This window comes from Gavialis gangeticus, unplaced genomic scaffold (genome assembly GCF_001723915.1).
Source record: "Gavialis gangeticus isolate Ggan-Ray unplaced genomic scaffold, GavGan_comp1, whole genome shotgun sequence".
NCBI lineage: Eukaryota > Metazoa > Chordata > Crocodylia > Gavialidae > Gavialis > Gavialis gangeticus.
This window is the reverse complement of record NW_017729022.1, coordinates 98,517,525-98,528,931: the sequence shown is the minus strand read 5'-3', so window position 1 is coordinate 98,528,931 and position 11,407 is coordinate 98,517,525. Positions and strand designations below refer to the sequence as shown.

General features: G+C 46.5%; 1 long non-coding RNA gene across 1 annotated transcript in view; it reads left to right on the top strand.

Annotated features, from left to right (window-relative positions):
- LOC109296311 overlaps nucleotides 1–11,407 on the top strand; it is a 79,702-nt gene that overhangs the window by 39,341 nt on the left and 28,954 nt on the right. The gene's annotated exons all lie outside the window — the stretch shown is intronic.

Sequence of the window (11,407 nt, the reverse complement as noted above, 5' to 3'; positions counted from 1 at the left end):
GGGGCTGGGGGTTGGCAGGGGTCCCCCCATGGTCCCCTCCCCCTCCTCTGCCCCTACTTACCAGCTCCGATCCTGGCTGCAGCTTCCTGCTGCATCCACCGGGGACTGTCCAAATCACCAAAGCTCTCTGAATCTTTCCCAAGGATTCAGAGAGCTTCGAATTGGTTTGGACCTTTTGATTGGTCCCCTGATTCAATTTGGATTCAGAGATTCAGCCACTGAATCGGGCCAAATCTCCTCCAAATTGAATCAGCACCAGAAGCTTTGCACAGCCTTAGTAATTACATAAAAACATGATATGCTTATTTGTACACCACTTGGAGTGTACATATTATCACTGAAAAGAACCAAGGCTGTCATGTGAGATAAAGATGTGAAGTATGGTCAGTTTAGCACCTGAAAATAGGAAAGCCAAATACTACTGGGAACATGATGTGTGATTAAGAGAACTGGCAATTTCCCAAGCTGGAAACAAAATCTTGAAACATTTAGGTTAAAAAAGATGAGCAGGTTGCTTTCTTCCACATCTGTATTAACCACAGGGAGGAAAAATATTCACAGTTTTCTTGCCGGTGGGAGACAGAATGTCGTAATGGAGAGGGCACTGAGAAGGAAGTCAGAAGCTTCTGAATTTTATCCTTGGATCTGCCATTGTGTATGACTTTAGGCAAATAACTAAACCAGCTTCCTCTTCTACCCTTTCTGTTCATTTAGATTGTAAGGTGTGTGAGACCATACTTAGGACAATGGAGCTCCAGTCTTAGTTGTGGCCAGGAAGACCTAGCACCTCACCCATAATAAACAATCATGATCCAAGAAAGTGGTTCTCTGTCAAATGAAGAGAATGTTTTGGATTAAACTTACATGCTTCGGGACCATATTGTGGAGTTGAGTCCTTCGTTAGGCAGGGTTCCCTCTACCGCCAATGGTAGCTCAGCTTGAGCAAAGCCTGTAGGATTCTGCCTAAAGGCTGTCACTCATCCACTTCTGACTAGATATCAAAATGTGTGTGGTATGAAACATAGTCCACTGGGGGATACTGCGATGATTTGAACTGAAGTGACAGCAGTCCATCTCTTCTGCTTATCATAGCTTCCCAGTTGCCATTTTAAAATAAATTTAAAATTCTCTGATTTATTTCAGCTGTTTACCACAGATTTTTTTCCTTTTTCCTTTAAACTCATACTTAAAGAAAGAAAAAGAAACAAAAAGTCCTGGTATAATCCTATCAAATATTGCCTGCAGGCATCTCTACTTTAGAGAATGTTTTGGGACATACTCAATGCTGAGAGGGATGTTAAAATGTACAAAGTGACAGCATAGTCACTACTACTACACATCTTCATATCTGTAGACACCAGGAAAAGAATATATTTTCACATTTGCATAAAACACACTCAGTTTCACTTCTGTGTGATAAAATAGCTGGGGATTTGAACAATAATTTACATTTCTGTTGCATTTTTTTATTTTGAGGCCATCAAAGAACATTTATAACCACTGGATAAACTCCACAACACTCTATGTGGTAGCCAAGTATTGCTATTTCCATTTAACGAATGGTGAGACTGCAGCCCTGAGAAATTAAATAGTTTACTCTGTATGAGTAACAGAGTGAAGAAAAATAGGACGTATGATGTTAGATTTCATGTCCTTTGCTCTGTTTCCGAAAGGGACTGTGCCTTCTGCTAAATATTCCATGTGATTTACTGAGGGAAGAGAAGTGATCTTGGGAGAGAGAAAGCACCCTAGCCTACAAAGTCCTAAACTTTTAGAATTGCCTGGTGGAGTTTATTAAGGACTTTCAACTAGTTCCTTGTTTGTTATTTGGGGTAATGCCAAGTTCCAGCTGAGGAAAAAAGTATTCCTTTGCTTTAGCCTCTCCCCCATTCTCATTCCCCACCTTGTCAACATTTCCTTGTTGTCTTTGTTTGCTTTCTTGTGTAAAATCCCTTTGTTTAGAACACTTGAAAAACAGAAAATCTGGAAGCTGAACTACTGAACATCAAAGAGAACAAGAAAGAGAGGGTTTTCATTTTCTGATATTAAAAAAAATCAAATATTTCTGAGGAAAGCAGACTCTTTCCAGGAAATTTTAGTTTAGTCAAAAACACAATTTTCCATTCTCCGAACAGGAAGTTTCAATAAAAAATTTCAACCAGCCCCTATGAAGCCAATTTCATTTGTCTGTAAAGTGCCAAGAGCATCTTGATCAATTTACTGGAACATACTAAACAATTCATTCCCTTCCTAGCTATTAAGTATTATAAAGGATAATATACTTTTGACCTTAATCTCTTTCTGCCTCAGCCCTTCATTGGTGAAACAGAAACAATGCCATCAGTCACCCCACATACGTGTGATATGCCACAGCTGTCTCTTTGTGGGCCTTACTCAGTGAAGTCATGAAAGATCTTGGGCCAAGCACAAAAAAGCCAATAGAAAGACCCAGGCTTGCATTTGGCCTCATACACTATAGTTTTGCATTGATTTAACCTAAGTTGATCTTAAACCCCACACCCCCATCAAAGCATGTACATTTTCCCATCACAATATGAGGCTTTTCCCCATGTATACCTGTATTTTGACTCTCTCCATTACAACCCCAAAGCAGAGCAGATATCTAATGACTCAGGTTCTGAATATTTTGGGTTCCAACTGAACTAAGGGCATGTATAGACGACATGGGCATTAATATGGAGTGCCTGAAAATTTTAACATGGCTTTTTTTTTTGGTGCAGTGCATTTTTGTTTGCATGACACAGCAATCACGTTTGCACGAATGGTGCTTTCGAGCAAGTTAAGCCTTGTGTGTCATTCCCTGCAGATTTCAGTAGGGGGAGTCAAAGACCAATTTACCCCCTGTAATGTCTTTCCTAATGTGTTACAGCAGGAGGTGCACATAACCACCTGGGCTCCCAAGTCCCCGCCCCCAGACTCTCACTGGGCAGTCCTGACTCTCACTGGGAGTCTTCCCTGGGCACAGTCATGGTCACCCCAAAATCTTTGTCACTTGCACCCACCTATGCGTGGTCGGTCTGGTCTCTCTCCATCAGTACGCAATCCCAAACACCCCATCCCAATACCAAAGCCAAGCCACTTGAATCCTCTCTCTCATTACACCTCAAGTGTAAGGTGATGCACCTGGGGAGGAACAATCGGCACCATACATACAGGCTGGGGAACTCCCCTCTTGTCAGCACGGAGGTGGAAAAGGATCTGGGAGTCATTATTGACTCCAAGATGAACATGAGTCGGCAATGTGGGGAGGCGGCTAGGAAGGCCAACTGCACCTTGTCGTGCATCCACAGATGCATCTCGAGCAGGTCCAAGGAGGTGATCCTCCCCCTCTATGCGGCACTGGTCAGGCCGCAGCTGGAGTACTGCGTCCAGTTCTGGGCGCCGCACTTTAAGAGGGATGTGGACAGCATCGAGAGGGTCCAGAGGAGGGCCACTCGTATGATCAAGGGACAGCAGGGTAGGTCCTATGAGGAAAGGTTGCGGGACCTGAACCTGTTCAGCCTTCAAAAGAGAAGGCTGAGGGGGGATCTTGTGGCCTGTTATAAACTGGTTAGGGGAGATCAGCAGGCGCTGGGGGAGTCCCTGTTCCCCCGAGCGCCGCAAGGAGTGACCAGGAACAATGGTCACAAGCTGGCGGAGGGAAGGTTTAAGTTGGACATCAGGAGGCGCTACTTCACGGTCAGGGCGGCTAGGGTCTGGAACCAGCTTCCAAGTGAGGTGGTGCAGGCTCCCACCCTGGGGGGTTTTAAGAGGAGGTTGGATGACCACCTTACTGGGGTCATTTGACCCCAGTGCTCTTCCTGCCATGGCAGGGGGTCGGACTAGATGATCTGCTCAGGTCCCTTCCGACCCTAGAAACTATGAAACTATGAAACTATTCCTTTCCCTTCCCAACCCACCATGTTACAAATATATGTGTTTTTTCTTTAATTTACTATAGCTGCTATGATAACTACTGTGATATCATCAGATAGTCAGGGTTTAAAGTAATGGGTGGCTAGGTGTTTGTTGCCTCTTGGTTGATTGGTGATTGCTGTTGATGGTGGTGGTGGTGGTGAGCTCTTTTGGCTTTTTTCCCCTGGTTTGTTTGGACTACATTTCCCAGCATTCCCGAGCTCATTGATCTTCATACAGTTTTCAGTGGGGGCTCCTATTGGAACCCTCCTGTTCCCTGCCCAGGTACACTGTCAATCTGGTTGTGTAGTGCCACATATGGCTTTGGGAGGTGTGTTGTGAATTATTTTATAAATGTTTTGGAATGTTTTTGAAAATGTGGGTTGCTGTTTAGCTTGGTCCTTCACTTGCCTCGCCCGCCAAGAGCTATATTCTCACCCACATGGGGTGGGGGAGGGAGGGCTCATTCAAATGTGGGTGATGGTGCATAATGCCCCCCTTCCCCAAACCACTGACAGTCTGGAAGCAGCAAACTCCTAGCCTAGTGAAAATTTCCTCCCCCTTCCCCTGACAATCCTCCTTTCTGCCCCGTCTGCAACACAGCACACCCCTATAGACAGACACAGATTTAAAGTGTAAATCAATTTATTTTAACATAACCAAGAGAAAGAACAAAACACTGCTAGGTGTTGTTGTCAGCAATATATCCTGCCAGACAATCATGCACAAGGGCTGCCCAACCAGCCTCTCCTTGAGTATATCTCCTTGGTCCCTGTGCTGCTGCCTGGACATGTCTCTGTTGTCTAGTGACTGCCTGTCGTGCTTCTTCTTCCCACAACTCATTGAAAACCTCTCCCTGGCTCTCACAGATATTGTGCAGCACACAGGCTGCCGCTACAAGGGCTGTGATATTCTCTTGCACCATCCTGAGCTGGCACATAAGAGCCCTCCATCGTACCTTCAGTTGGCCAAATGCACATTCCATTGCCATCCTGCAACTGCTCAGATGATAGTTTAAAACCAGCTTCTGCAAGCCAGTGACGTTGCCTCCATAGGGCTTCATGAGCCAGGGTTTTAGGGGGTAGGCAGAGTCTGCTAATATAACTGGGGGAAAGGTGACACCGTGCATCATTGTCTCCTCCATGCTGGGAGTGTCCTTTCTCCATGAGGCCAGGCTGAGGAGAGTTTCTGAACATGCACGCATCATGCATGCTGCTGGTCCACCTGGTATAAATGTTCATGAACCAGCCCTGGTGGTCCACCACCATGGCTTGCAGGATCACAGAAGCACATCCTTTCCTGTTTTTGAAAGCCCTCCCCACCCTGCAGCACACAGCACTGGGATGTGAGTGCTGTCTAAAGCCCCAGTGCAGTTCGGGAACCCCCTCTCATTAAAACCATCTATGACTCGCTGTGGATTCATCAGGTGGATAATTCTGTTTGCAGCAATCTCCTTAAGCAGCTGGCATACCTCACAAGTTGCCGGCCAACTGTGCAGGCAGCCAGGCCAAACTGGTGTGCAATGTAGTGGAGGCTGGATGGGCTGGCCAGTTTCATGATGGTCATTGCAACCCACTTGTCTGGTGGGATGGCCTGATGCATGTTAGTGTCCTGCCTCACAATGTGGGGCCCCAGCATTGAGATGATATGATAGAAAGTCTCCCTCTTCATTTGGAACATCTCCAGCCACTGCTGGTCATTCCAAGTCGTCAGCATGATTTGTTCTGACAAGTCTGAGCTGCTCTCGTGGGCCCACACTGTGCAGATTCTGGTTCTCCTCAGGTTTCTCAACAGAGCCCAGTCCACTTCTTTGCTTTCCTCTGTGTATTCCAAGTCCTCTGGGTACCTGTATCTTCTTGTTCTTATTGTCATTAATGCTGTTAAACCAGGAACACAACTTCCCTGTGAACACTCTAGCACAGTTCCTATCCTTCTCAAGCACTGCAGCAGTAATCCCCAGGTAAACAGCATTTGCAGAAGCAGTACTGCCACCTCCTCCTCCGCCTCCCCCTCCTGCTCATCCATGTCCTCCATATTCTCCATGTTGGAGGACTCTTCATTGTGTTTTTCTCCATTGTCACATATTTCATCCCCATTCTCCATTTTGCCCCTTCCATCAGCAACAGGTTCTCAACCATCTGCACCAAGCAGGGGGTAGGGACTGTAGGGTGTTCTGTGGTCTGGAGCTTGGTGTAACTGCTTTTTCAACACTTCACCCTGGCACCTCGGGGCACTGGGGCTTTGCACATCCTTTCATCCTGACCTTAGCAGCCACTGGTGTTCTGATGTAATCAAGCTTGCAAACAAAAAATGACTTGCCTACTCCTCTACTGGTAATGTAGGCTGCCCAAAACTTCTGCCACTTTAGTGAAAGCAGGCTGTGCTTCTGTAATAAAATTATTTTGCAGAAGCAGGCAGGTAGGTATTGATTTCTGCAACACTCAGGGCCACTGAGCAGCCACCCCAAAGTACAATGGCCTCATTTACCCCATCACCAGGTCTTTTTTTGTTGTTAAACTGGGTGCGAGTGAGGGATGACAGCACAGCAGGCACAGAGAAGGACTCATCCCGGTCATGAGACTTACCCCTGGGGGTCACATCAATGCAAATCCAGGGTTTGAGAAGACTGCAGGCTGATCAAGTGGGGTGCAGTGAAGCTTCGAGTGTTATTTGATGCCTGCACCTCTGCGACATGCAACTCAAAAGAGGACATGGTGATGTGCATCTTTGGTAAGTGACATCTGACATTGTCTGTGCCCTGAGGGTGGCAGGGTCATCCCTATGGGGGTGCAAATACAAGCAACCGTCCTGGGCACAGTGCTTTGGGGGCCCCACAGAGATGGGTGGAGTGGATGGAGTGACTTCTCAGTGCCACAGTCAGCCTTGCATCCAGATGCTCTCCCACTCCCCTCCCCCACCACTGCTGCAGCAGCACACAGGATCATGTGTGTGTGTGGGGGGGTGGAATTTGCCCAGGGCCCTGAACCAGTGGTGTACCATGGGTCTATGGGGCCCAGGGGACAAGCCCTGGGTGCTGCTGCCCTCGCTCCCATGTGCCCCAGACAAGCTGCCTTCTTTGGCAGTTTTGGCGGCGGGGGTGGGGGGAGGGAGGACTGAGCAGTGTGGAGTGGTAACACCCCCTTTGCACCTGCCAATGGTGGCCCCTTTACATCCATGTCAGGGCAACCGTGCCACCCACCACTGTCAGTATGCCACTGCCATGCACCCTGAAAGGGTCATGTCTGGTTGTGGGGGGATTCATTGTTTAGTTCAAATTTATTGTAAATGGGGCTGGTGGAATTTTATGGGTGTGAAAGAAGGTATGCGAGATGAACAACAGGCACCAATACAAATTTTGACGCTCGTTCTATCCTCCCTCCCTCTGTCTTTTAGATCCCTTCTGCTGGTAGCTGCAGACTGATCGATCCCTGTTGGTGTGACAAGAGGCAGAAAGAGAAGATGAAGAGGATGACAACACTTCCTTTAGGATTCTCTCAACAACAGAACTATTATGCATTATAATTACAGTTGACTTCCATCCTGACTTATGTAGACCTATAATATAATAACAGGTGATGCTAATAATAGGAGTCAATAATACTATTAATTCCAATAGTAATATATTAATAAGAGTTTGTAGTAACAGTAACATTAACGATGATTTATTAATGTCAATAATAATTGTAATGGTTCAATTACTTATCACAGCATTTCAAAGCAAGTAGATCTGCTTTATCACTTTGCATACATCACACACATCCTGGGCCTCCACCATATATATATAGCCAAAGTATGATATAGACTTATGTTATATAGATTTATAATTACAGTTTGATTCCTTATGATGAGAAAGCAGATAGTGAGCATAAGGCAGGTGATTATGCGCCCTCCCTGCCTCTTTCCACATGTTGGGGCGGGGGGAGGAAATGCCCACCTCCTGGTTCAAGCTCCTTCCTAGGTCTCTCTATTCCCAAGGAGAAGAGATATATACCCTTCTGCTTTACATATTACCCTTACTGAACTTGTATTACTTCCTCCTCCTGGTTGCTAGCTACAAGTATAGCTGAGGCTTCTCTTGTGTGTACTACTTGAATTGTGGAGGCTTTCTTCTCAGGCTTTGGCCTGAGCATCAGCTTGAGCATGGTAAGAGTTGCACAAGTTCCACAGTTCCATTTCATATTATTTTCAGCCTACTCCTGGTTGCTGGCCCTGTTTGCTAATGAGCGTATTATGGAATTGTAATTAGAGGATTATTGCTGGCCACAAATGCAGAGTCTTTATTCTTGGTTACTGGCCAGGACGTCCAGCAAATTCCCACCCAGGGTCCAGGTAGTAGGCCCAGGCCTGCGGGCTCTTTGCCCCACTTGCCCACCTTTGCCTTACACCTCTCCATTGCACCCTAGTAACTTTTGAATTGTTGCTGGCCACAAAGGAAGCTGTGGTCCTTAACTATGACCACTGCAGCAGCAGAAGCTGAGGCTTCTTTCCTGGTTTTGGCCCCAGCATCAGCTCAATTTGCACAAGTTCTGCAGGCCCATTTCATACTCTTCTCACCCTCCTTGTTACTGGCAATATCCCAGAAAATTCAGACTAGGGTACATGTCTTCTGACTGAGGGAAAGCTTCTTGTTGGGAAAACCCTCCCTTCCTCCTGCATCAGCATGAGCTGGACAGGTTCTGCAAGCACATTTTATTCCTTGCTGCAGAGGGCTCAGGTTGCAGGTGGAGCCTTCCACAAAGGAATCTGAGGCTTGAGTTTCTTTTCTGAATTGTGGAGGCTTTCTTCTTGGTTGCTGGCCAAGACCTCTGGGGTCCGGGTAGTAGGCCCAGGCATGCAGGCTCTTTGTCCCATTCGTCCACCTCTGCCTCACACCTCTCTGTTGCACTCCAGTAACTTTCAAATTGTTGCTGGCCATAAAGGAAGCCTCCCTCCCTCCCTCTCCCACACCTACCTACCCACCTACCTGGAGGACCCTTCCTTCCTCCCTAAGCTCTGTGGCCAGTGAAGACTCCAAAGTTACAATGTAACGGAGATTAGCATGGCCTGACTCAGCCGGTCAGCTGAGTTGGGCCATACATCTCCTCCTGAGGGGTCCCCTAGGGGACTGTGCCTGAGGGCTCCCACCTTAGGGGGCTCCTCCCTCACTAAGCTTTGTGGGTGGGTTTGTTTAGTCTTCTTTCTTGCAAGAAACGCTGGCTGCACACTAACACTGGCCAAGCATTCAACCTCCCTCCATCAGATAACAGTCCACCCTGCAGCTTTCGGTAATGCCATGACTCCATAAAAGTCACGTGGTCATCATCTCTCTGAAAAGCACCCCACCCACTCACCCAGGCCCCAGTGGATATGCATGACATATAGACCAAAAATAAAACACTGCTGGGACATGGCCAGTAACCAGGAAGGGCCAGTAACCAGGCTCGCTGCCTGCCTGCGTCCCTCCCTCTCACACTCCCACCATGCAGCCCTCCATCCATCCATATCATATCAAGGAATTATTCAAGAGACCTTGGCAGCATATTGTGAATTGGTGTTTTATCCTATTGTATTGTGTTTTCTGACAATGGCTGTACTGTAAAAAAATGTATTCTCCAGTTGACTACCAATGGCATTGTTGAGTAAAACAAAAATATCTATACTGTTTTAGCTTTATTGTGATTTCTCAATCAAATTAACTGCAATTCAATTTATTGTGAAAAAAATAAAGATGCGGAACAAAAGTATCTGATTTGTACTTGCTCCTGCTTGATTTCAGGGCATTGGACCTGGGAGAAGTTTGCAGCTGGCCAGGGGCAGGAGTGCAGCAGCTTTGCAGGCTGGACACAAAGCTGGTCATGGCCCATATTTCAGATTGGTTGGCCTTTACTCTAGGCATCTCAATAATATGGGGATAGCCATCTGCTGCATAACACTTCTGTCCTCTCTATAGGGAGCAGAGTACTTTTTGAAATCATAGCTTTGGCTAAGTAGCAGCTCCCTGCTTAGCTGAGAACCATCTAATAAGAACATGCCAAAACCTGCTTCTCCTACACCAGGAATTACAAATTTCTTGAATTTGGATGAAAAGAAGTTCTCCCACAATAATGCTTTCTTTGAATACACTTGATTCTGCAGAGGCCAGAGGTAGCTGAAGAGATTACTCTGGGCTACCTTGGGAGTGTTGCTCCTCGTTTCCCTCTCACCTTCTCCCTGTCCTTTGAGAATGTCTGAGATATGGCAAGGGAGGACAAAGCAATCCTGAACAAAATCTAATGAGCTCTCTCCAGAGGGGGAGTGGGTTGCAGGCAGCTGGGGCAGAGGGGGGTCTGCGAAGCTGGCTCTGAAAGGTGCTGCATGCAAGATTTTGTAAAGAAAACATTGCATTGCAAAGAAAGCGTTGAAAAGAAAATCATTTTTGCATCACACCTCCCATAACAGTACATCCTGCAATGAAAAAGCTCAGAAAAAACAAGCAGCTCTTTTGAAGATGCAGCAGCAGGAGTTAACCCCAGCCCCCTACCCTGCTTGGTGACCATGCATATGAAATAGATTATAATGCATTAAAGATTTATTAAAGTCTTTAAAGACTTGCTAAAAGCTAAAGGCCCTGGCAAGTTTGTGCATGGAGAAGTTTGCAGATTTCCTGTTTGCCACTGGGGGTAGGTGGGGTTGTTTAGCCTTTTTTCTCACAAGAAATGCTGGCTACACCACACCCTAGCTAGCACTTAACAAACATTTGACCTCCCTCCAATAACAGTCCACGCCTGCAACTCTTTGCAGCAATGCCATGACTCCATAACCCCCACCTGCCCAAGCACAGCATCCCACGCTGAGGCAGGCACAGTCTCTGAAAACCAACCCAACCATGTACCCATCCCAAAGAAAACATGACACATACATAGAGCAAAAATAAAACACTTTACTGAAAACGCTGCAGCATTAACAATAACTATATACAACTTAACAATAAAAATATATACAAAATGTAAAAAAAAACTTAAAAATGCAATTTCACTCTCCTCTCCTCTTTACTATCTTCATTCATTACTGGGCTGGTTGCTGCCCCCAGTGAGTTCCGCTTGAGAAAGTTTTCTGCAAGGAGGGGGGAAAGGAAGAAGAGGAAGAGGAGTGGGGTTTGGAACACAGTTGAAACAACAGACTTTTGCTGCTCCCCCTCCCCCCACCACCCTACACACACACGGAAGGTCGGTGGGACATATTACCTAAATATCACCTGGGATACTGCATATCCTGGGTGTCAGGTGTGGCAGGCAGTGTCCTGCCCCTGGACTTTTTTTTGTTGTGGTTCTGAAATGGCATGTGATGAAGTTCAGAAGGTTTGCAATGTTGAAGGAAGTCATGTAACCACTCACTCCAAAGTTTCAAGCTACTTGCAGAAAACTTAGCATTATGGTGATGCTGCAGGTGTCATTGGGAGCTATGTCCACTGCAGTGGCAGCATATGACAGGGGGCACAGGTGGAGGGTAAATGGGGGGCAGGAGGACAGGAGGG